Source organism: Saimiri boliviensis, chromosome 12, assembly GCF_048565385.1.
Source record: "Saimiri boliviensis isolate mSaiBol1 chromosome 12, mSaiBol1.pri, whole genome shotgun sequence".
NCBI lineage: Eukaryota > Metazoa > Chordata > Mammalia > Primates > Cebidae > Saimiri > Saimiri boliviensis.
Window position 1 is genome coordinate 2,033,857 of NC_133460.1, and position 27,039 is coordinate 2,060,895.

A 27,039-nucleotide genomic window follows, 5' to 3' on the forward strand; every position below is an offset into this window, starting at 1 on the left:
TGAAATTATAACCACTTCCTTTCCCCTACCCTGCCAGCTAATAACCTAAAAACTTGGGAAGAGCTCTACACTTCCATGGATCACAAAACTGCTCACTCAAGCTCATCTTACCTTGACTTTAAGGATGTGTAGGGCTGTGTGTATGTGTGTCCTGTGTGTGTCTGTGTGTGCCTGTGTTTGAAGTAGGATGCTGTGAGCTGCTCAGACACACAGTAATTTTCTCATGCCATGCCCCCATTCTCACTTCTAGATTCTGTGTTCACTGATATGCCTGGAAATTTTATTCAGTAGTTGGGGAAGAAAGGAGGAGTTATGATTGTGGGTGATAAGGAAAGAATGATCGAGCTATGATTGAATTTTTGTATTGGGTAGAACTGCTGGATTTAACTGATGGAAATCCAACTTAAACTTTCCCAGGGAGAGAGAGACAAAGACACACACACACACACACACACAGAGAGAGAGAGAGAGGGGTGGGGGGGCACTGAATTGGCTCATTTACCTAAGTAATCCAGTACTATTTGGCTTCAGACATGGATGGATGGATTCATGTACTCAGTCAGTATGGACAAAAGATAGAATGTGTGGTAGAAGTGATTCCCCAAGGAAAGTTGGGGTCCTGGAATTCAATAAAAGGAAAGTTGGGGTCCTGGAATTCAATAAAAGACTTCCATCTAGGTAAGCAGAAACCACAGTGTCTCTATGTTCTAGATCTGAAGATCAAGTTTGCTTCTTTTATTAGTCATCCTCCTCCTCCTCCTCCTCCTTTTCTCCTCTTCTCCCTCTTCCTCCTCCTCCTCCTCCTCCTCTTCTTTCTCCTCCTCTTTTTCCTCCATCTTCTCCTGCTTTTCTCCTCCTCTTTTTGTTCTTCCTCCTCCTCTTTCTCCTTCTCCTCCTCTTCCTCCTCCTTCTCCTCCTCTTCCTCCTCCTTGTCCTCCTCTTTCTCCGTATTTTCCTCTTCTTCCTCTTTCTTCTCCTCGTTCTCCTTTCTCCTCTTCTGTCTCTTTCTCCTCTTCTTCCTCCTCTTCTTCCTTCTCTTCCTCCTTCTCCGACAAACCTAAGCTTCTTTCCTGATTCCCTTTCACAAAGATGCAAAGAGAAAGAACTGTCAATCAACAGCCACAAGGAATAGTGCATGTTCAGCTCCACAGCCCGTCAGCCATTACCCACTCCTCCCTGACGGACTCTGAGTGTGACCGGGAAGTAGATCTCTCATGAGAGTGGGACCTCAGCCTCTGAGATTTGGAGACTATGAGATTCATATTGCATGGGAAGGAACTCCTCTCCTTAGTCAGAAGAAAACACCTGGAGAGGGAGGAATGATAAACGGATGCTTTGCTGTTGACTTGGATGCTGCTAGTCTGTCTACTCTGGAAGCTCTGGTTGTGGACCCAGGGAGGAAGAAAAGAAAGGAGGAAGAGAGCAGATCCTGGGATATTTTGCAGACTCTGAGTGATTCAGAGACAGGAAAAGTTAGTAGCTTTCTCTATGTGCTTTCTACCAGTGAGGCAAAGATAATCCTATCCCCGGGGGTCTGGTAAAGGGGAAAGTATTACCCTTGTTGCTATGATGTGGCATTCCAGAGCTTGAGCTCTGGACTCAGCCAACTAGGGTAGAATTCCAGAGCCTTGGGCCTCTTTGAGTCTCAGTTTCCTTTTCTGTAATATGTCTATGCGGGATTGATTTTTTTAAATGTCCCCAAGTATTTACCACTTCCTATATCCACACCTTTGCAATGTGACCTTGCAGCTTCTTTAATCAAGAAGTAGATTTTGAGTCTCTACCCCTTGAATGTAGTCTGGACTTGCAATTTGCTTTATGTAGTCAATAACATGGATTGGGTAACAGCATGTGCTTGTTCTGAGCTAAGGTCCCAAGAAGTCTTGAATGCTTCTATTGTTGTTCTTGGACAAGTCCAGCATAGCTTGCTGAATGATGAGTGACATGGGACTCATCATCACCACCACCCACCATCTAGCCAACAAACAGCCACCACTAGGCATGTGAGTGATGCAGCCTAGGTCAGCCAGACTTAGCCAACCGGCCAGTTGGCCATAGATGCATGTTCATATCCAGTAGAGATCAGTCAAGTCTGTGCCTCCCACATGAGCAGAATTGCCCAGTCAAGCTGCAGACGTGAGAACCAAATGAACACTTACTGTCTGAAGCAATGGATTGACTGTGTATGTGTGTATGTGTGTGTGTAGATTCTTATAATGGCATGTACTATATACCAGGCATAGTCCTAAACATTTTTCATATATCGGGTTATTTAATTTTTAAAACAATCATGAGAAATAAGAGCTACTATTACCCCCCCTTTTTTTTGAATAAGGAATTTGAGTCTAGAGTCCTCAAGGCTATCCAGTTAATAAGAGACTGAACTAGGATTTAAACCAGGCAGTCTGACTTTCCAGATAATTTTTGTTGTACTGGTACTTTTTCCCAACTGTAAAATGCAAATTTTGAAATTGCAGATATAATGTAATCTGATTTTTATTTTAAAGTACATATGCAATCTCTATGTATGTATGTATATACGGAAATGAACAAAAAATGTAGGTCTGAACGGGTGGGTTGTGACATTTTCACAGTACAGATAGTCATGCTGAGCAGAGGGGCTATGTCAGCTTTTACGTCCTTCTTTCTACCTTTTAAAATTGCTGGCTTATTTTTATATACAGTATGTGTTATTTTTATAATCAGAAAAAAGCAAATAAGGCAATTTCCACTTTGGGAAGAGAAAAAGAAAAGCAGGAGGCAACCATGAGCCTTGTCTAGAAATGATCTCCAATGCTGAGGAGCCCACTTCACACCCACGGGTGTCCTGCGGGGATTTTTCTGGATTCTCATTTTTTACTGCCTGTGGAGTCACATATTCTACATCCCCAGCTTCACCTGGGCCCAAAGTGGGCCCCTCAGAGAAATGATACTCCTTATGCTATTGCTGATTTACAGGGAGCTTTAATCTGATCACATCTGACCTTCACAGCAGGTCAGTGTTAACTGCCATCTGTATTAGTCCGCTTGGGCTGCCATAACAAAATGTCATCAACTGAGTAGCTTATAAACAATGGAAATTTATTTTGTCACTGTTCTGAAAGCTGGAAAGTCCAAGATTAAGGTCCTGCAGGATTTGGCTTCTGGGCATCTCTGTTCCTGGTTTGCACACAGCTACTTTGTCCTCACATGACCCTTCTTCCTTAGCGTGTGCATGTCGGGGAGGGAGAGGAGAGAAGGGGAGAAAGAGGAAGAAGGGTGTTTTCTCTTCTTATAATGACACTAACCCTATCAGATGAGGGCCCCACGCATATGACCTCATTTAACCTTAATTACTTCCTACCGTCCTGTGTCCAAGTATAGTCACATTGTGGGCAAGGGCCTCAACCTATACATTTTGGAGAGAAACACAAATTAGTCCATGGTCTCACCTTATTGACACATGAGGAGACTGAGCGTTCATCACCCATTTCTGGTCACAGCAGGAAGCTCACTGTTCTGGAAACTGTAGCTGAAGTCTTTAAGCTCCTTGTAAATTTTTAAGTATGTTTTCATGAAACATTTTTGGCACTGCCCTATCTTATAAAGATGGGATAAAGCCAGATATGATACAACTTGTTGGAGGATCAGTTACCTTTTATTGGAGAGCAGTATGATGAGGCTGAACTACCTTAAGCTTTGGGGGCAGACCAGGGTTCAATTCTGCTCACTCATTTACTATGTGGCCTTGGGAAAGTTACTTATCTTCTCTGACTTTAGTTTCCTTACCTGTGAAATGGAACACACAGGTCAGTGCCTCTCTAGGATTATTGGGAGAATTAAATGGGTCTACAAATGTGATCATGGCAGAGATAATAATAGTTTATAACACACACAAATGCCCTAAACACTAATTCTCTTCCTGCTGATATTGTTTAGATTTATGATTGATCACTTAGGACAAGAATTGGCTAACTCCCAAATTCTTCCATCTGTGCATCCATGCATGTAGCCATGCATCCATGAATCCATCTATACATCCATGTGTCCATCCATCTACACATTCATGCATATGGAAGCTCAAGAGACAGAATACTTGGAGGGGAAATTGAGTTCATAACCTGGGGTCTTTCCAACTTTGCTTTAAGGCCTGACACTGAAAAGCAGGTGTGTATCTTGGACCAGTTTCTCAGCCTCACTAAAACTGGTTCATCTTTTAAGCAGGAACATTAGTCTCCACCTGAAAGGAGGGTTATTAGGATTTAAAAAGCTAAAGTCATTTTCCCAAATTCAGTCATTCACATAACAGTTCGTGATTTTTCCATGTGTTTCCTCTGTCATTATTACTTACTGTCTTTCTTATTTTTTCATTTCAAAATTAAACTTCATATACTGCTATAAATGGAAAATTGTTATCACTTTTTATAGTAGCAGATGTCATAGGTAGAAGATATTCTATCAAAATGCAATAAAAATAAAGCAATGATGTTAAAAATTTAGCTAAGAAATGTTACCTGCTGAAAGCTATAAATTTGAGGTGTGTTGTGTCTATGTTTCAAAAAAAGTCAATGATTAAAGAAAATGAGCAAATGGTGAACTAGCTTATTATTAAAGAGGGTGAGTGAGTGGATGAGGCTTTTGGTTTGTAAGTTTCCAATCACTGCCTAAATGAAAGGTCTTCTTTGGGTAAATGGTGAACAGATGGGTAAATGGTGAACTTATAACAGCTGGTGGCTCTGTTCCACTATTGCAGGTGCCAGGGAAGGTGCCATGAGGAAAACAAAAGATGTCAGAGTACCTCTAGGTCCCAAACTCAAATCTGTGAAAAACCTATAGGAAAACAAAATGTAGTTAAATCCTGTTGTAGGGTAAAATGTGGCCTGGAAGAGAAGTATGCTAGTGCTCATGGAGATGGATTGTGCTGGTGGAGAGAGTCCTAATTAAGCTCTTTCCTCCTCCTGACGCACTTTAGGGTCAGTTACTCAGCCTGGTTGCTACTGCAGGGCAAAGGAGCAGGAATATCTGCTGGAAGCTGTAGAGTATCTTCAGGGTAGAACTATCCATGGGAGAATATGACCAGTCGTAATGAGTGTGAGTGGATTGGCTAGCACCTGAGCATGTTAGCGTCATGGATTCATGAAAGCATGAATAGACACATTGATGAATAATGGGTGAAAATTATACAAAATGTGAATGACTTCTATTATAGCCTAGCTATTTAGGGAGGAAAGGAGAAACTTACTCTGTAGAGGGAAGGGCATTCTGCAAGAGAAGATGTTCCCCCAGCATGGGCTAGTCATCTGGACTGGTAACTTACAGAGAACAGCTACATTCACCTCATTTAAAACAATTCCTATGGTGGGAATCCTGAGAAACAACTGAAGTTTACAAGGAAGCTATAATCATAAGTTCCGGTCAAACTCCAAAATAAAAACTCAGTGGCTGAGTTGATCATTGTGATGGCTAAAAATAAAAGTATAGATACACAGAATATTGGCTCGAAGTGGTTTCTCTGACAGCATCAGGGGATGATAAAGAAATAGAATGATAGTCACTAAGTTAAGAGCTTTGGAAGCTAGTTGTCGTAGGAGTCTTGGAAGGAAATGAAATAGAAATGTAAAGGAGGAATATTTTAAAAAGGAATAACAGAGAAGAAATAATTGATGGCTGCATGCAGGGTATGTGTAGATGGACTCATGGATTCAGTGATGCATTGCCACATGCATGGATGAATAGATAGATGCATGACTACCTGCATGGATGTGAAGATGGATGAATGCATGGATTCATGGAAGCATGAATAAATGCATTGATGAATAATGAGTGAAAATTATGTAAAATATAAATGATGACTTCTAGTACAGCCTAGCTATTTACAGAAGAAAGGAGAACTTACTCTGTAGAGGAAAGGGCTCTCTGCAAGAGAAGAGGCTTCTGATTCCTTTGAATGCAACAGAGGAGAAATGTTTTAAGGTATGGACAATAGGGGTCTGAGAAATGAGGGAAAAGCAACCCTGAGGGACAAGCAAGTGGCTTAGAGAACAAAGTGAAACATTTTATTTTGAGTCTCACATCTGAAAACTGAGGCTTGATATTCCAACTTAGCCAGTCAATCAAGAAACACAGTCAATATTTCAAATTGGCACACACCAACCCACACACTTTTATTTTCCTGGACTATGTCCTGACTCACATCAGCCCCAAGAATGGAAGTCTGTATTCTTTCCAGCCTCAATGAGCCAGTTTCTTAAAAAATAGGTATGTATTTAGGGTTTTCAAAAGAGATAATAAGCTATTGCTAATAATTATTTGAAGCCATTGGAGTTGGACCCAGCACAATTAGTGCTAATGTTGAGTCTTGATAATACCAGAAAGATAATTTAAGCTTGGTGCAAGGATGGCTGCCAAGGCTTGCTCAACAATTGAACTGAATTTTCAAACATACAGATGTAATTTTTTCAAGTGATAGAAATTCAAATGAATTCACTTACAACAAAATGATGGTCTCTTATACATTTCCTAGAACATTGAGAATGATGAGGCAGATGTTCTGAGGAGGAAACAAGTTTGTAAGAGCCTGCCCTCGTTCCTGAGGAGCGGGGTGGGGTGCTGACACATAACGCCAGTTTGGAGCAGAATCATGGAGGACTCTTTGAATCATTACATCTGTATTCGTTTCCTGAGGCTGCTGTAATAATCATGACAAATATAATGACCTAAAACAATGGAAATTAATTTTCTTATAGTCCTGGAAACTGGAAATCCAAAATCAAGATGTCACCAGCATTGAATCCTTCTGGAGGATTTAAAGAAGAATCTGTTCCATGCGTCTCTCCTGGCTTCTGCTGCCTGCTCTCAATTCTTGGCGTTCCTTGTCTTATAGATGCATCATTTCAATCTCTGCCTCCATCTTCATATCATCTTCTCCTTTGTGTCTCATCTGTTTTTCTTCTCCTATAAAGACACTTGTGATTAGATTTGGGGTCCACTCTAATCCAGAATTATTTCATCTTGAGATCCTCTGCAAAGACCCTTTTCCCAAATAAGGTCACATTCACAGGTTCTGAGTGAACAAATATTATGGTGGAAACATCACTCAGCTCACTGCAAATTCAGGACAATACATTCCTGTCTACCTCTGATACCATTTCCTACCCTGATACCCATCAGCTTTTCACTCCAGGCACGCAGGCCTCCTGGCTGTTCCTCAAATACACCAAGTTCATCTTGAATCCGGAAGGCTGTTCCCATGTCCTGGAAAGTTTTGCTGCCATCTAGCCATTCAAATCTTAGTTGCAGTGTCCCTGCCTCAAAGCGAACTTCCTAGACTACTCTTCAGATGTTGGCATCTCAGCTTCAGTTTATCTCCATCACGTTACTCTGTCTTATTTTATTCATGCCATTTATCACCATCTGAAATTATTTCAGAAATCTGTTCATTTTGTGATCTCTTTCTGATAAAATATAAAGCTCCGTAAGCTCAAGGCTCTCCCTGCCTTGATGACCAAAATAATAAGATCCCCAATTACCTGAGTAATTTCTTCTTCAATTGTAGGTGTTCAATGTTCAACAAAGAGTTATTAAATAAGTGATTGACTATAAAATGCTGTCTAGGGCATCACAAAGTCAGCTTCGTAACTTGATAAATTGCTTGACCTTCCAAAATGACATTTCAGAACCAAGGCCACAAAATATGGGACAAGGAAAGTTCTCCTGATCACAGGGAGAACATAATATAGAAGAGGTGTAAAGACCATAGTATCCAGAGTCACACAGCCCAGGATAGAATCCATTCCTGCTCATAAATAATCAATGTGGCCTTCTTCAAGTTACTTTGACTACTGAGACTTAACTTCCTTATCTATAAAATCGAATGTATTAGTTGCCTACCTAACAACAATTCCTCTTCCTGCTTTCTAGAGGAATCCCAATTTTGATCAGCCACTTCTGAGAGGCCATGTGATTTGAGATCCTCAGTTCTGGTTATGAAAGCGTATGAATCTTGACTAACGCAGCCATTTCTGGACCTCCAGTAGAGCTTTTGAAAACATACCAGTGGTCATGCCCCACCTCCAAATGTTTGGATTCAACTGGTTTGCGATGGGGAGCTAGATAGTACTGTGGTTTATAAGCATCCCCTTGTAATTCTATTGGGCTTACAGGATTGAAAACCACTGACCTAAGCCAGTCATGAAAACTCCGTTTTTTTTGACAAAATGATTGATACCATGATTTGGGCATGTGACATAAACCTGACCAATAAGCCAGGAGGCTAAGTGAGCTGGAAATATTCTTGGAAATTTTTCTTCCAGTTAGAAAAGGGACAGAGATATTCTGCCACCCCTGGATGGCACTGTCCTTGTAGACTATGGACCAGACCTTCCCTGTATGACTGCAGAGAGACTACACTGCATATCTACCTTTTTCTGCAACTTTCTGTCAACATCCTACTGGAATTCCTACAGAAGAAGTCTGGCCAGTAGTTTATTACTCAAGAATATGGCATCATCTGGACAATACAATTTTTAAATTTTGCTATAATTAGTTATTTACCCTGTTATTACTTGCCATATATATGATTGCTATGTTACTTCTATTTCTGTGTAGGTAATATAAAAAAGTAAATTTTTATTTAAAAAAAGTTTATATTATCTCACATAATATGATGTCCACAGATTGGATGGTTCCAGGTCAAGGTTGAAAACTTAGGAAGCATGATAATAAGGATCTGTGTTCTTTCTCGATATCTGATCTGCCATCCTCAGACAGAGTTTCTTCTTACCTCATGGTCTCACAATGGCTGCTACAGTTCCACGCATCACACAAAGGCAATGACACCCAGGGTCAGAGAAGAGAAGAAATTACAAATGTCTTATGTTCTTTTTCTCAATGGAAGGAGACCTTTCTCAGAGTCCACTCCCAGCTGACTTAGCTCCAGGGTCCATTGGCCAGATTTATGTCACATGCTTAAGTTATCACATCAATCACTTGAAAAAAAGAAATGGAATTTCCATGACTAGCTTAGGCCAGTGGTTCTCAGCCCACTAAGTCAGTTAACAATCATTTGTTACACAATGCTCCAGAGCATTAGGTACCGTGGTGAACACATACAGACATGACTCCCACCCTCACTAGCGTATGTAAAGATAGATGTCCAATTGCCTGGCAAAGGGAAAGTAAAGTAAACCACCATCTTCATTCATTCCAGTATTTATTAAGATCCTACTTATACTGGGTATGGCCTGGGTTCTCAGGATACATCAATAACAAAAGGACTCCTGCCCTGGTGTAGTTTACATTCTAGTGGGAGGAGACAGATAATATGTAATAAGCATAATAAGCAAATTATGTAGTATTTACATGAGCAGCAGTAAGTGAAATCAAGAAGAAAAAGCACAGTGGGGTGAAGGGGATTGGAAGGTCTCGGGGGGTGTGTTTGGGAATTATGCAGTAGTTACGTGAAAGGCAGTCAGTAAAATGAAGAAGAAAAAGCAGAGTGGGGTGAGGGAGATTGGAAGGTCTGGGAGGGGGGCGTGTTTGGGACTGACAGCACGTAGCAGTCGTCGTGGAAGACCATGCCTAGAAGACAACAGAACAAAGACAGGAAGGACGTGAGGGAGTGAACCATGGGAATATTAGCAGGAAGAGCATTCTGGGTAGAGGGAACAGGCAGTGCAAAGACCCAGAGATTGCAGCATGCTGGGGTGACTGAGGAACCTCAAGAAGGCCAGACTAAGCAAGGGGGTGGAGGCAAGAGAATGAGGTTAGAGAGGAGATGGTTGGGGGTGTGGGCCACGTAAAGCCTGGGCTATTGGAAATAAGTATGTGTTTGTGTACATGACTTTTTTCCTCACTCAGTCATTAATTATTTGTTTTCCCATCAATCACCTAACCCTCTGTCTGTAGTTTCTACATCCTTCAGTGATTGGGGAAGAATCTTGGCTTTCCCATCTTAAGTCTTCTCTGCTTCTGTATTATTTCTGAGTATGAAACATGTGTCTAAGGAGGAACATGCAGTTGACACATGTGTGCCAAGGTAAGCCCGAGGGGTTAAACAATGATTCTTCAATAAACAAAGACTCCCACGTATCAGAGAAAAGAGGCCTGGACCCAGAGGCCACAGTGTGCTGGGTGCAAATCCCAGCCCCTGGCTACTTTACCCACTGTGTGACCTGGTGGCATCCCCAAGCTGCAGCTTCCACTCTGTAACATTGATAAGGGGCTTTCCTGGCCTTAGTTCTCTTTATCCCTGTACAGTCTCTTATGTCTGAGACGTCAGAACCGAGGAAACTGCAGTCAGTGGTCTTTCAGCACCTTTGATTTTTCTCTTGAAGCTGCTCTGAGGTGCCAGAGGAAACCAGTCATTAGAGACAATTATGTCCCAGGCAGTCTGAGCATGTGCTAATTTACTAGTTAGAAGTTGGAAAACAATTCCAGCCAGATGGAGGTGCCCTGCCCCTGTTACCAGCCTCCAAATTGTTCACATTTTATTTCTCAGAGGGAGTCTGCGCTGTAAGATACCAGAAGGAAAATAAGGGTTCTTTGCTACCCTTTTGTCTCGACTTTTAAATATTTTCAAATGCTTAGACTCAAAAACAAAAATCTTCCCAGACAGGCACTCTTAATATATCTGTGAAATTATGTTCCAAAGAGGAGATGTGCTTACAATTTGCAACGTTAGAACATTTCACATCAAGTGAAAGGTATAAATCTGAATCCCAAACCCCAGTTCTAAGCATTGATATTCTCACCAGTTTTTAGGTTTTAAAGGAAAAGCATCCTTGATATCTTCTTAAAGCAATAGCACCCTGTCAGCACCTGCTGGGGTGCTGAATTGTCAGAGTTCCAAACACCAGCTGCCAGAGACTCCCCTCATCCTGTCAGTTCTCGCTGCATTTGAGTCCCATCGAATAGACTCCAGCAAATTTGACCAACGGTAGATAACATGAGTACATGCTTACAATATACCAGGCATTGTTCTAAGCATATTAATAATCACCACTGAAACTTACACAACATTTGTCATATGTCAGAGGCTGCTTCAAGTGCTTGATTTATAAATACATGTATTACATGCTTATAGTAGTCATATAAGGTCCATGAACATCTACATTTTGCATTTGAGGAAATTGAGGCTCAGAGAAGCTCAGTAAATTTCCTGACAACCTTCAGTTAGTGAATGGAAGATCTGGGTTTCAAACCAAGACAGAATCCAAGCTTCAAAGTCAATATTGCTCATATGGTTTGGCTCTAGGTCCCCACCCAAATCTCATGTCAAATTGTAACCCTCAGTGTTGGAGAAGGGTAGGAGGTGATTGAATCATGGGGGTGGACTTCCCCCTTGCTGTTCTTGTAATAGTGCGTTCTTGCAAGATCTGGTTGTCTAAAAGTGTGTAGCACTTTCCCCTTTGCTGTCTCTCTCCTGCTCCTCCATGTGAACATTTGCCTGCTCCCGCTTTACCTTCCACCATGATTGTAAGTTCCCTGAGGCCCTTCCAGCCATGTGTCCTGTACAGCCTGCAGAACTGTAAGTTAATTGAACCTCTTTTCTTCATAAATTACCCAGTCTCAGGTAGTTCCTTATAGCAATGCAAGAGCAGACTAATACAATTGCACATGTTGAAATCATCTCCCATGCAATTGCAACTTTTGCTTTGTGGCTGGGAAGAGGACTCACCTTTACCACGTGCTTAACAGGTATCAGGCACTATACTAGAGACAGATACATACCTGTACTTTTATTTGAATCTCAGAAAAGCTGTAGAAATAAAGTGGATATTTGCATTTCGCTCATGAGAAACCTGAGGTTCACGGCTTAGGTAACATTCCTGGGGCCACATGGCCACTCAGGGGTAGAGCTGGAATTTGAACCCAGGTCTTGGAGAACCCAAAAGTTCACTGAATATGGCTTCTTTCTAGCAGAGTTGTTCTAATATTCCAGAGATCCTTTGAAGACATTTCTTATATGAGGTCTTATATGAGAAATGTAAGAAGAATATAAGAAATATAAGAAATGTAACATTTCTTATACGTGGTCTTCTTACACGTGGTCCAGAGATTCTTTGAGGACATTTCTTATACGCAATCATACATATATTTATTGGGCATGGACTCCATGCCAAACTCTGGGATAAATGCTGGCAATTCAGTGTTGACCAAAACAGACACAGCGCCTGCCCTGTGGTGTCCAGCACAGGGACTGTTGTTAAGCATAGGGTGAATTCTTTCATTTCAAATTGCCAAATGTGCTATTAAGAAAAACAAGAGGGAGGCTCTAATTTGACTGGGGAAGTAGGCCAGGAATACCTGCTTTAAACAGGATATATGCTGAACCTTGAAGGATGAGGCAGCATTGCAGAGAAAGTGTGAAGTAGAAGTGCATTCTAGGCAGAGGTAGCAGCATATGCAAAGGCCATGAAGCGGAAACAAACTGGATGCTTTGAGAAACAACAGTTAGTATAGCCGTATTAGCACTGACAGGGGCAAGGTCACAGGATAATGTTAGAGTGGTGTTGGCAGGGCAAGGTGGCTCATGCCTGGAATCCCAGAACTTTGGGAGGCTGAAGTGAATGCATTGCTTGAGCCCAAGAGTTCAAGACCAGCCTGGGCAACATAGTTAGATCCCTTCTTTACAAAAAATGCAAAAATTAGCTGGGCATGGTGGCATGTGTCTGTAGTCCAGCTATTGGGGAGGCTGAGGTGTGAAGATTGCTTGAGTCTAGGAGGTTGCTGTGAGTTATGATCATGCCACTACATCCCAGCTGTATGACAGAGCAAGACTGCATCTCAGAAACAACCGAAAAGCCAAAAACAAGAGCAAGGTCAACTTCTTGGGGTTCAGCCAGGGAGCATTAGCAAAGAATATGAGCTGCAGGCTCAGAACTGAGCCAAGAAGGTGAGTGGATTGGAAAGGCTGACCTCAGAGAGAAAGCCAGCACCCTCCCATACCCATACTATCCCTTTCTTTACCCCTAATCATCCCTGCCATCTTGATTCAGCCCCTGGAACTTTAAAGCCTCCCTGTCTCTTGGCTGACTTCATTTGATGCATGTCAGCTACCATGACCTTCTCTTCAAAGCTCTCAGGATAAAATTAAGACATCTTTAGGTGAGTACATCGCCCATTTTGTGGTTTGGGGTCTGTCCCCCTCTCTGACTCTCTCCATCTTCTCCATATCTTAGAATTGAAGTGCCACCATGAGATTCTGTAACCCCTTGACTTGTACTGGCTGATTATTTGACAGATTCTGTCAAAAATCCTTCCTCAGCTTAAGAAGCTTTTGAGCTGAGACTATGGGGGTTTTCTAAATATAGAATCACGTTGTCTGCAAGCAGAGATAGTTTGACTTCCTCTCTTCCTATTTGGATGCCCTTGATTTCTTTCTCTTGTCTGATTACCCTGGCCAGCACTTCCAATACTATGGTTGAATAGGAGTAAGATGGGGCATCCTTGTCTTGTGCCAGTTTTCAAGGGGAATGCTTCCAGCTTTTGCCCATTCAATCTAATGTTGACTGTGGGTTTGTCACATATGGCGCTTATTATTTTGAGGAGCGTTTCTTCAATACCTAGTTTATTGAGAATTTTTAACACTGTGGAATACTATGCAGCTGTAAATTTAAAAAGTACAAGATCATGTCCTTTGCAAGGACATGGATGGAGCTGAAGGCCATTATCCTTAGCAAACTAACACAGGAACAGAAAACAAAATACTATATATTCTCACTTGTAAGTGGCAATTAACAATGAGAACACATGGACATATGGAGGGAAACAACACACATTGGGGTCTGTGTGGAAGACAGAAGATGGAAGCTGGGAGGAGGGAGAGGATCGGGAAAAATAACTAATGGGTACTAGACTTACTACCTGGGTAATGAAGTAATCTGTACAACAAACCCCCATGATACACCTTTATCTATGTAACAAACCAGCAACTATACCCTTAAATGTAAAATACATGTTTAAAAAAGGGTACAAGCATACAGTCAGACAAAAGGAATAAAATCAAGGTTTGGTAGCAGCACAGTATGACTATATTTAGCTGAAGAGTATTGTACTCAGGTAATGAATGCCCTGAATACCCTGACTAGATCACTGTGCATTATATATGTATATATATTTTCTTATGTACCCCATACATTTGCGTAAATAAAAAATAACTAAATAAAATGCCTTTAAAGATAAAATTTAAAAATCCTTCCTCTAAAAACCCAAGAAAGAAATGCAAACTCTCTGTTTTGGTAACAGACAAGACAGGGTTACATTTTTCTCTAGCACCTCCCTTTTGAGCAAACCAGAGTTCTGTAATCCTGTTTGGCCATGGCTCGATGCACAGCCCTGTGTGAGCTCCACATCCATCCCACATTGATTAGATCCATTTGCCGCTATTTAGGGAGATATATCCTTAAAATAGTGGCTTTAGGAAGAAAGCTGCCTGGAGAGTTTCTTTTGTGTGGCAATGTGTCTGGCAGGTATACATAGCTTCTATTTCCTTCTAGAAGGGGAAGGGGAATTTACCCAGGAGTACTGAGCACTCTCCACCTGCTCCTTTGGTCTTTTTCATGTCTGGTGAGTAACTGACAGTTTTCCGATTGCTTTGTGAAGGAGACTTTCCAAAGGAAGAAAGCAGCTTTCATTAAACTGAGAACCCAGAAGGCAGGAGGGTGGCAGGAGACTTTGGGAGGATCTCTGAGTTGTAAATGCAGGATCTTAAAGAGACTGTGAGGTGGAATGACATCATTGGAAGAGTAGCATGCTGACTGAATTGTTGGTGAGTGCATGTGTATTCTCCCTGCTCAGGTGATCCTAGGCAGTCTGCACTACCCAGCTAAAGGACACAGAAATTCCACTATGAAAAAGGAAGAAAAAGAACTCTTGAGTTTTGCTGCAAAACTTCCAGCATGTCTTTTGTCTCAGCAGCCAGACCTTCTGGCCTCCTGACCTCGCTCTCATTGGCTGTGAAGAGTTTTTAGTGGAAACTTCTGAACCCCAGCGCATTTTCACTCTGCCCCCCTACCCTACGGCAGCATAGTCTTTGCCTCTCATCTGACTTCTTCTCACTGCCCACATCTGAACTCAGCCTCTTGACTTTTATCTCCTTTTGCTTCCCCATAGCCACTAGCTTAATTCAGTGTTCAGCATCTTTCAACTACGTTACTGCTGTAGCCCTCTGTCTGACCTTTTTCCTTTGTTCTAATTTTTCTCTACACCATTAAAAATGAACTCCCCAAAGCAAAAATCTGACCCCATCCCTGGAGTGCTCCCTGCTACCTGTAGAAAGCAGTCCTAAATTCTTAGCTTCAAGATACCATGTCTATCTCTCCAGGCTGGATTAGACTGCCAGGCTCTGGGTTCATATTTCCAAATAGAAACTGCTTCTCCAGTGGAAAAATTCCAAGACTACCTCAAAGTCAATGTGGCAAAAACTGATAGTTGTGTATTTCCTTCAAAACCTAATCTTTCTCATGCAGTCTTGATTCTAGCATGGAGTTCTTCGTCAACCAAGTAAGCAATTTGGGAATCATTCTGAATATCTCCCTTGCCATCGTCTCCTAGATTAAGTCCTAAAAAGGAAGAACTCTTGAACCCATCAGTCCAGGTTGGGTCTCCCAAGCTCACCTGCATCACTGAGACAGTCATCATGACCCAACACTTTACCCATCACAGCCGTCATGACCTCCCTAGATGACTGTGTTAGTTTGCTGGGGCTGCCATAACAAAGGACCACAGACTGGGTGAGTTAAACAACAGAAATGCATTTTCTCACAGTTCTGGAAGCCCGAGATAAAGTGTTAACCAGTGGTGGTGTTGATTTTTCCAAGGCCCTTCTCCTTGGCTGGTTGATGGCTATCTCAATGTGGTCGTTTCTCTGTGCGTGTATATGTCCTAATTTCTTCTTCTAAGAGCACCAGTCATATTGTATTAAGGTCCACCCATGTAACTACTTCACATACATGCCTCTTTAGTGACCCTATCCCCAAATACATTCACATTCTGAGGTAGGTTAAAGATCAGGACTTCAATGTATGAATTCCAGGGAGGCACAATTCAGCCCATAATAATGACAAATCTGAGACCATTACTCTCTTTGATAGCTCTCAAAGCAGTGGGATAAAATCAGAACCCCTTAGGTGAGTTTGCAAGACCCTTTGGGATTTCATGCCCAAGCACCTCTCATGGTGGGACTATTTCCCCTGACCTAATCATTCTGAATTAAAGCTCTGCCATTGTAATGTGGGTTTCATAATTGCTTGCCTTGACAAGCAGGTTTCCTCTAACAAAAGGTTCATTTGCTCTTTCTTTTTAAAAACACCTTATTGAGTTATAAAAGACACACAATAAACTATTGTTTAAAGTGTCCAATAGGAAAAGTTTTGAATGCATATAGTATACTTGTGTGGCCATCACCATAATCCTGGTAATTAATGTAAGCATCAGTTCAAAAAGTTTCCTCTTGCCACTTTATAATTCTTCCCACCTTCCCTGTCTCCCATCCCTGGGCAAATCGTGGGTTTGTTTTCAGTCATTATAGGTTAGTTTGTGTTTTGTAGAATTTTATATCAATAGAGTCATAAAGTATGTGCTGTCTTCTGTCTGGCTTCTTTCACTTGGCATGATTATTTTGAGATTTATCCACGTTGTTATGGGCATGAACAGTTCATTCCTTGTATAGCTGTGCAGCATTCCACTGGATGGATAATAGATATGCAATATGTTAATCCAGTCACCTGTGGATGGACATTTGGGTTATTTTCAGTCTGAGGCTATTACAAGTGAAGCTGCTATAGACATTCACGTAAAAGTCTTTATATAGACATAGATCTTATCAACTGAAGAATCACAAGGTTTATGACTTTGGAGAGGAGACAGAGTCTTGCTCTGTCACCAGGCAACATCACAGCCATCATGACCTTTTGAGATGACTGTATTAGTTTGCTGGGGCTGCCATAACAAAGTGCCACAGAAAGGGTGGGTCAAACACACATTCTGTTAAACACCAAGTGTTGTGATGTTGGCTCACTGCAACCTCTGCCTCCTGGGTTCAAGTAATTCTCCTGTCTCATCCTTTTGAGTAGCTGGGACTACAGGTGTGTGCCACCATGCCCACCTAATTTTTGTAATTTTAGTAGAGAAGGGGTTTCACCATGTTGGTCAGGATGGTCTCAATCTCTTGACCTCATAATCCACCCACCTCAGCTTCTCAACATGCTAGGATTACAAGCCTGAACCACCACCCCTGGCCAACTATATTTCTTATAAAGGGTTATAGCTTGCAGGGTGGCTATCCCATAGATTGAGAAATGTAGTCTTTGATAGAAACTAAAAGCTGGCATTTTGAGGAAGGAAGGATAGGACAGACATTTATGCTGAACAAGTTGGCTAGCTACATATATTCAACGGGTTATAGGAGGAGGTACGAATATTTACAAAGGGTGGGTACACATGCATGGTAAGCAAATATGCATGCTACATATATCCCATTTTCACACTGGAGTGGAGACTTGACATTTAAATGCATTAAAATTAGGCTGTATACATCAAAAGGTAAAACAGAGGACACAGAGTCATCCTATGTGCAGCTTCTATAAACCAGTCAGAACGAGTCCATGGCCTGTGGTCTCTTATCAGGAAGGAATACTGGTCGGTTGTTGTATCAAAACCTGGAAAAGACAGTAGAGTACTGCCAGTCTTTTGGAAGAGGTGGTTTCTGTTTAGCCCTTAGGAAAGAAAGCCTAATAGTGGTTAGCAAGGAAGAGAGTGTAACAAGGCATGTTCAACCTCTCAGCCCGTCAAAACCAGGTACTCTGTTTCTAAGGTTTTTCTGGAGTTCCCTTGGCCAAGAGGGGGTCCATTCAGTTGGTTGGGGGCCTAGGATTTTACTTTTATTCCTCAACTTTTATTTTTCTTAGGTAAATACCTAGGAGTAGAATTCTTGTATCATATGGTACAACATTACCTTTGAGTAGATCCTGAATAATCAGACATTGAGTTGTAGAAAAAGATGATGCATGTGAACCTCTACATATAGTTGTTGGATGCTTACATGTGTTTATCATGGAACTAAAACATTTATTCTCTTTTTCTTCATCCTTCCGTCAACTGTCCTCCATGCCCAACCAGTTTCTACCCTGCTGATTTTCTGCCTCTAGAAACAAAGAAGAATCCAGCTTTTCTTCATGATGCAGGATGCTGTGTGTACTTGGAGCCATCCTCAGTCACAGCGGCCTTTTCATGGATCCAAGGTAACTTTATAAGAGACAGCATTTGCCTCCAAAGGTAGGAACAGGCTCATGGAATCGCTACTGTACTATGTAAGTCAGAAAGACAAATATGCATTACTATTATAAGCATCAGCTGGGTGTGGTGGTTCATACCTGTAATACCAGCACTTTGGTCAGATTACGAGGTCAGGAATTCAAGGCCAGCCTGGCCAACATAGTGAAATCCTGTGTCTACTAAAAAATAGAAAAATTAGCTGGGCGTACTGGTGCTTGCCTGCAGCTCCAGCCATTCAGGAGGCTGAGGCAGGAGAATCGCTTGAACCCAGGAGGTGGAAGTTGCAGTGAGCTGAGATCGCACCACTGTACTTCAGCATGGGCAACAGAGCAAGACTTCATCTCAAAAAATATATATATTATAAGCACCTCCATATTTCGCCACCTTTTCCAGGCAGCTGATATTGATGGCTCAGAGACAGCTCCGGAGTCAGACTGTCTGGATTAGAATCCTGGTTTGTGCCATTCTGTAGATGCAAGGTTTTGTGCAAGGTACTTAACCCTATATGCCTCAGCTTCCTCATCTGTAAAAGGCCGATGGTGGAATCTCTCTGAGGATTCAGGGCAAAAGCCCAGTGTCTAGCATACAGTAAATTCTCTGAGAATGGTATCGTTATTATCCAGTTTTCTCTCAAGCCAAGCCCTCTCATCACTATGGCAACCCATGTAAAAAAGAGATCACAGGTAAGCTCTCCTTTGATGCTCCAGAAGTTTAAAGCACCACCACTGTCTTCAGCACTCAGCTTTGAAGATGCCTTATTAACCTCTATTGTTTTGTATCAGTGGGCTACGTGCTTATCTGAAGAATGAATGGAACTAGCACAGGTGTTTTTAAACAATAAGTTGGAGCAATAGAAATACCCAAAGGAATGAAAGTAAAATAAAGATATGTTAATGCATGCCCATTCTCTGCCATTTTCCTTGAGATAATGTCAAATATTTAACAGAATGTTGGTGAGTAGGGGGAAACGTTGCAGGAAAAATAAATTTTTTCCCTATACGAATCTTGTTTTACTAATATTGAACCTTGATATGATTAATGCTTTGCACAGGTAATCCTGACTTACTATTCCTCAGCACATGGCAACTCTGGGAACTTCACCAAGTTCAATGGTTCTAGGAGGCTTTGACATATCTAGGGCTGAGTGGGGCTGTCTTTCAGGGATAATACTCTTTCTGAGCTCTGTCCGCTCTTTTGTTTTCTGAGTTCTCCACAGCGGGGCTGTAGGCTGCCCCTTCACCCATCTGTTTCCCTGTGCTTCCCCTTGTTGTCTTCTTTCAGTTGTGCAAACACGAGAAAATTTGCCTCCAATGCAGACTTCAGGGGCTTGCATTTGCTTTGAGCAGTGTGGCAACATTGCTTCTGGATCTTCTGCTGTATTTTGACGTCAAGGTTGCTGACTCAATCTTTACTTCTTGCTGGAGATTCAAAGAGGCAAGGTAGCTGCAAAAGTAACCACGGGTAGACCAGCAATACATTGCATATGTATAACAGAGGTCAGGTGCTTTATTTTGTTAACAGAAAAATCAAACTCTAAAATATTTTAAAGAGGCATATTTTGACTCAATATGAGTGGCTGTGACCCAGAGAAAACATAAACCTAAGAAGCCAGGTTACAGTTTAGTTTTATACATTTTAAGGAGGCAGGAGTTGTAGCCAAAGACATAAATCAATATAGAGAAAGGATAAGTTGGTCTGGACTGAAAGGCAGGGTATCTTGAAGCAGAGGCTTACAGGTTATAGGTGGATTCAGAGATTCTTTAATTTGCAATTGGTTGAAAGACTTTAGCTTTGTCTAGAGACTTGAGGTCAGTACAAAGGAATGCTGAAATGAAGATAAGGGGGCCTGCTATCTATCATGTGATGGTGTAACAGTCAGGTTTAAAAGTAAGCCACATTATACTGGATTTAAGAGAAAACAAAACATTTAACAAGATTGTATGGTTTGTGGGGAATGACTTAACCCTTGCCTCTCACGGTCTTAGGTCTTCTTTATAATCTGGTACCTTATTACCACAGAATCTATTCTGTCCATTTTATGATCTTTGTTTTACATTAATGCTGGTCAGTTGTGCTTAAACTCCAAAAAAAAGGGAGGGGGGGTGAAGTATAATGAGGCATATCCAACCTCCCTTCCAGTCATGGCTGGGAATTCAGTTTTTAAGGTTTTTCTGGGGGCCCCTTGATCAAGAGTGGGGTCTTTTAAGTTGGTTAGGGGGCTTAGGATTTTATTTTTAGTTTACAATTTCATTTCAGATTTGCCCCAAAAGGGGAGAAGGTTACAAAATAACCCAAGAGAACCATTTTAATGCAGTGAATGGACGAGTGACTTGGGCCTCTTGACTTTTGAGGGGTCAAGAAGCAGAGAGCTACTGTGGAATAAATTGGGTTTATAGTCAGACAGAATTGAATTTTAGTTCCAGCCTTATTTACCCACCAAAATCACTGGGAGGGTAGTCTCTCATTCTCAGAATTTTGAAGAAATAGGCTTGTGGAGTCAATTACATGCACACGAGAAAGCATGGCACCATGATCTTCAGCCACCGGGGCAAAGTGAGTTTCCATTCTGCCTTCCTGAAATTTGCTTTCCGCAGTTCAAATGAGTGGCAAAGCCCAGACACTCCAGCAGGGGAAGAGTCCACGATGTGAGGACTAACACTAAACACCAGAACTTAGTCCTGCATGCACAGTAGGCATTTCAGAAATACATGATTGAAAAGTACCAAGATCTAGGATCAAGCCAAGATTATGAATATACATCACTGTACATGTCTGGTACTTATGGGAATACTGTACACGAAGTCTTGTGTTTTGTGTTGGTTATTATTATTAATTTTTTTTTAGCTACTTCAGTCCTACTAACTAAAAATGTGCTTAATAGAAATTCGCAGCCTCCCAAACACATCTCACTACCACCTCCCTGCCTCCACCCATTTTGTTACTTCTTGTTCTTGACAGCTCCTTGCCTGGCTGACATGGGTCCCACTCAGCCTCCCTCTGCCTCTGACCTGTGTAATTACTTCAGTCCAAGCTGCAGCTCATTACCCCCCTGCAGGTGTTAACCAAAGCAGAGCTGACCTCTTAGGAGTTCATTAGTCAGATGCCAGAGGTTAAACTTGGACTCCAATTGCTAAGGCCTCTGAGATAGCACTGTACACTACAAGTCTCTCTGTTTGAATGGTTTTACACTGGCATGTTTAAAAGAAAAATAGTGACAACCCGTCATGTCATGGTGATTCCCCTGTAGGATGCCTTCTTGTCAAGGTTTACCTTGGCATGAAGCTACCCACCTGTATGTAGGAGCCAAGTGAGAAATCACCCTTTAATCTGTTTTTGTGTTTGCTCTAAGGCTCTTGCAATGCTCATCATCTTACCCAGGGCCCTCCCTCTGAGAAGCCATTGGAGAAGTTTTTGTGTTTTAGTATGAGAAAAAAAAAGTGCTTCTGCAGAGCAGCAAATAGAAGATCCTTGCTGCAAAGTGCAATAGGAAAGGGGGCAGGTATTGGAAGGATCGGACCTGGGAATGAATTCCACCCTTCCCGCCTGATAGCTCTGCAAATGTGGGCCTCTCTTTCATCTGCAAACCTGTAAGATATTGCCTAGCTTCCAGGGCTGTTGTGAAGATTGGATGAGATAATATTTGTAGAGGTCTGGTATTTAGTTTGTGCTCAATAAATGGTAGTTGCCAGTGTTGTTTATTTTGATAAATGACTGTGTAACTCATGGGTATGCTGGAGATGAACATACACCATCTCCAAATAGGAAGGATCATTGAGGTGAAAGCAACTAAGAAAAGGCAAATGCAGAAAAGCTCTCTGCCCTCTTTCTATTTGACCAAAAGCATGGCATAGACTTTGAAAGACAAACTGTCCCACTCCACCTCTCAACCAGGGATAATAAAGGTAAATTGCTGAAGATACCTATCATCCTTATTGGCCTGGAGATGGTACCTGAGGAATCTACATTAACAAGGTTTGCGAACTAGCCTATATGTGCCATTTACTTACCTTACTATAGAAACTCAAAGTTCCTTTTTCATTTTTTAAATTTTTTGAGACAGAGTCACTTCTGCCCAGGCTGGAGTGCAGTGGTGCCATCTGGGCTCATGACAACCCCCGCCTCCCAGGTTCAGGTGATTCTCCTGCCTCAGCCTCCTGAGCATCTGGGATTACAGGCATGTGCCACTATGCCCAGCAAATTTTTGTATTTTTAATAGAGACAGGGTTTCACCATGTTGGTCAGGCTGGTCTTGAACTCCTGACCTCGTGATCTGCCTGCTTCGGCCTCCCAAAGTGCCGGGATTATAGGCATGAGCCACTGCACCCGTCCTCAAAGTTCTTTTTCTTTGTCTTGCCATTTCTCTAAAAACTTACTGTTCTCTGAGCGGCGGGGCTGCAGTCATCTGAGACGGCTGTCAGCCCATAGGAATGGAGGTCTCTGCCTGCTTCTCCCCTTGGTGTGCTTTGGTTTCTGGAATAGGCCCAGCAAGCAGCGAATGTGCACTGAAGGAGTAGATATTGGAGAGTGCAAAACATGTATCAGGCAGCACTGGAAAGGTGCTTGCTAGGAGTACCACTCCCTCTGCCGCCTGACAAACCCTGCTGCTTCTCGCGTGGCCCTGCCTAACTGTGCTGTGCCTTTTTTTTGGGCGGTGGGGGGGGGAGGTGGTGGAACTATGACTATCTTCAGTTTTACTCATCAGATCTGCAGGCCTTATTATACCTCAAACTCTGTTTGTTTTTCAAGACAGAGCCTTGCTCTGTCACCCAGGCTGGAGTGCAGTGACAGATCTCAACTCACAGCAACCTCTGCTGCCCAGGTTCAAGCGATTCACTTGCCTCAGCCTCCCCAGCAGCCAGGATCACAGGCACCTGCCACCGTCCCCAGCTAATTTTTGTAGTTTTAGTAGAGATGGGGTTTCACCATCTTGGCCAGGCTGGTCTTGAATTCCTGACCTAGTGATCCACCTGCCTTACCTTCCCAAAATGTTGGGATTACAGGCATTAGCCACCCTGCCTGGCCCAAAGTTTTAATTAATACAGAAGAATTAGAGTGGTCTGGAATGACAAGATGCTTTGGACACAAGATAAACAAATGAAAACACAAGATCTATGCACTTTTTTCCAATATTCTGAACAAGTTTAGTATTTCAATACATGAGGATTTTTTTCAGGTAAAAAAAAAAACTTACTGTTCTTTGTTGAAGATGCTATTTAAGCTGGAATTCAAAGACACCTCTCTAAAAGATTCCTCATTGCCTGGGTGTCTCCCACGTCTATGTGAAATATACATGTTAGTAAACTTCTGTTTGTTTTTCTCTTGTTCTATGTCTTTTGTTGTAGGAGTTTATAAAGATTGGGGAAAAAAATCATTCTTTCCCTACAACTTACTGTCTTTGTTTCTTCCCATTGGACACCAGGAAGTACAGAGGAAAATTTGTGGCTGACCACCAGCAAGTGTCCAGGATCCCATGGCACAGATTTTGTGTAACAAATCTCACTTTCTTCACTCTACTGTTTGTAGTAGATTTTTTAATTTGCATCTTCTTAATTAGTTATAATTTCTGAAATACTGCATATGTCATAGATAACCACTTCAAGTCCTGTTTGGAACAAGCTAGAATAGAGACATTCTAATACAAGATTAAAGAAAAAAAGAAAGATACCCTATGGCATTTCAATTTTCAGTAGTCAATTTAAAAAATTTGGAATAAAAAAATCAATATAGAGGCTTCCAAGAAAATGATGAGTGTTCACTCTTTAAAAATGAAAGGTATCTGCTTCCACTAGGGGGTTCAGAGGTGGATATAGCTCATGTTGTCTCCCTTAAAGTTTATTTTCTTGAAAACCTATTATGGGTCTGAGTTGAGACAAACGTCAGTTTTCAAGTGAAGGTTTTTGACTCTTATTCCTACTCATTCATTGTCATTTTCCTCTTTCATGAGGTAGATCCCTTTCAATACAAATATTACAGTCCCGTCATGGTAGATTCCTAGGACTTTCCCAGTCATCAAAGTCAGCAAGAGGTGTGGAATAGACCTGGTTCACTCTGACTGTATCACCTACCTTTGAGTTCACACGCTTCACTTGCTAAGTAAAGAGGTTAATTTCTTTCCTATAAACTATTCATATTAAAGACAATAACACAGTCGAGACCATCTGGCAGGTGCTCAATAAGTGTTATTTTCTTTTCTCTTAGCTTTCAGAGCCTAGATGAACCCAATTTTAGATTTTTAAAAAACAGGTTGTTAGAAACACCTGTTATTCCTCACTCAGTCTCCTTCCTTAGTGTATAAGCTTAGTGCCTTTCCGATACTAATACTCTGGATCAGCTCCCATTAGACTATAAACTAGTTTCCGCTGAAACTAGATGATAATAAACTGCATTTCAAGTAAATGGCTTATCAGCTTGGTCATCATTTGGCTGTATAGATGTCTGCAAAGATGGTCCATCCGGTTCAGAAAACTATCTCTGAAAGGCAAAGGGAGATATATAATCTTGTGTTGTCTTGTATCTGCAATGCCAAACTCTGTCATTAGAATAAGAAGCATAGCCAATATCGAACACTTAGCCAGGTGCCTTGCTAAATTATTCATTTTACATGCCTTATCTTATTAACCCTTTGTATGAATTTTCTACCACTGCATAACAAGCACCACAAACTTAGCAGCTTAAAATAGCAAACATTTACTATCTCTCATTTTTCATGGGTTAGAGTTCCAGGCAGAGCTTAGCTGGTTTTCCTCTTTAAGCTTTCATAAGGCCACACTCAAGGTATTAGCCAGACTGCCCTCTGATTAGGAGAATTGACGGGATACTATGGTTTAAATGTGTGTCCTCTCCAAAACTCATGTTGAAACTTGATCCCCAATGTGGCAGGATTGAAAGGTGGTGCCCTTAAGAGGTGACTGGGTCATGAGAGCCTCTGCTCCCATGAATGGATTGACCCATTCATGAAGTAATGGATTAGCGAGTTAATGGATTAATGGGTTATTATGGGAGACTGGTAGCTTTTTATGGAAAGAAAGACAGAGCTGAGCTAGCATGCTCCGCTACTCACCATGGGACTCCCTGTGCCACCGTGTGATGCTCTGTGCCATCTCATGATGCCCTGTGCCACCTGTGGCTCTGCTTAGAGTTCTCAGCAGCAAGAAGGCTCTCATCAGATGTCCCCCTTTGACCTTTGACTTCTCAGCCTCCAGAATCATAAGAAATAAAGTTTATTTCTCATAAACTTCCCAGTGTCAGATATTCTGTTATAAGCAACAGAAAACAGACTAAGACACTGGGGAAACTGCCACCTTAAATACCTTTCAGTGGCTTGGCAGAATTCATTTCCTTAGAGTTGAAGGACTAGGATTCCTGTTTATCTGCAGGCTCAAGTCCCTGTGATAGGTCCCCACCTCTCATAACAGGACAGCTTAATTCTTCAAGACGAGTGGAATAATCTTTTGCTCCAGTGGGCTAAGATGGAGTCTTAGATAATGTAATACAAACACAGGAGTAATTATCCCATCGTCTTTTCCATTTCCTATTGGCCGGAAGCACATCACAGGCTAAGAGGGGTTATATAATGTAATACAAACGTAGAAGTGACTATTCCGTCACCTTTGCCATTTTCCATTAGCTAGAAGCAAGTCACAGATTTCTCCTCTCTCAAGGAATTCTGCCAAGTCACCTAAAGAAATTTGGAAGGATCATAAAGAGCATAGATGCCTGGCAGTGGGAATCAAGGGACAATCTTGGAATTCTGTCTTCCATATTCTCCATCACAAACTCTCAAAGGGAGGTATTGTTATGGTCCCTGCTGTTCATATCAAGCGCCACAGTTTGTATGAGACACTGCAGTACATGTTGGAAATTGGGACTCAAGCTTTAGCTATAAAGATGGTGTTTGTGATATGGGATTTGAGGAGCATGTGTGTACGTGATTCATAATTAAAGAATATTTAGGGCTGGAAAGGATCTTAAACCTACTGTTCACATCCTTCTCTTTTGTATATGAAGAAACAAAAGATCAGAGAAAGAAAAGGATTTGTTTAAGGGCACAGAACTAGTAAGTAGCAGAGCCGGTACTGGACAGCAGATGCCGCAGACGTTTTCTTTCTTTCTTTTTCCCTTGTTTTCTTTTCCTAACAAGTTCCTAACCAGAATGCACTCCCCGCTCCATTCAGTTGGTAATAAGACCTTAATTTTCCTTTGGATGACACCTCCTCTTTCCTCCTAAGCCCTCGTGATTTAGGTTAAGCTGGTCTCTCCCATAGAGGTACAGAAATAGCCAAATAATCCAGGCATGTCCAGGGAGAGAAACGAATCTTCATGACCACAGAGATGGTTAAAATAGGCATATAATTAAGGTCGGGTCAATAATAGCCAATGAGAATCAGCCTTAAAGCTTATTCTGGGATTATTGAGAAAAAGATGTCATCCTTTTGCTAGGATAACTACTTACCTAGGGTGGAAATCAGGAGCTGATGCTAACCATCATTGCCATCATGCATGGGGAGCCATGCTGAGGAAGAAACCAACACAGAGGAAACAATGTAGAGAAAGAGATTCCTAATGTTGATGTGTACTTGATCAAGCCACACCTGAAGCTAGTTACTTCCTAGAATTTGAGGAAATATAGTCAATATGTTTTGTTAAGCTAGCATATTTTTTGTTCCTCTCTTTAACCCAATTTGAGATGGTTTCTGACACTACCCATTGAAAGAATTCTAATTGATATGATCTCCTGACTTCTATTTTGGTACTCCATACCTTGCACTTTGATTTTTTAAATTA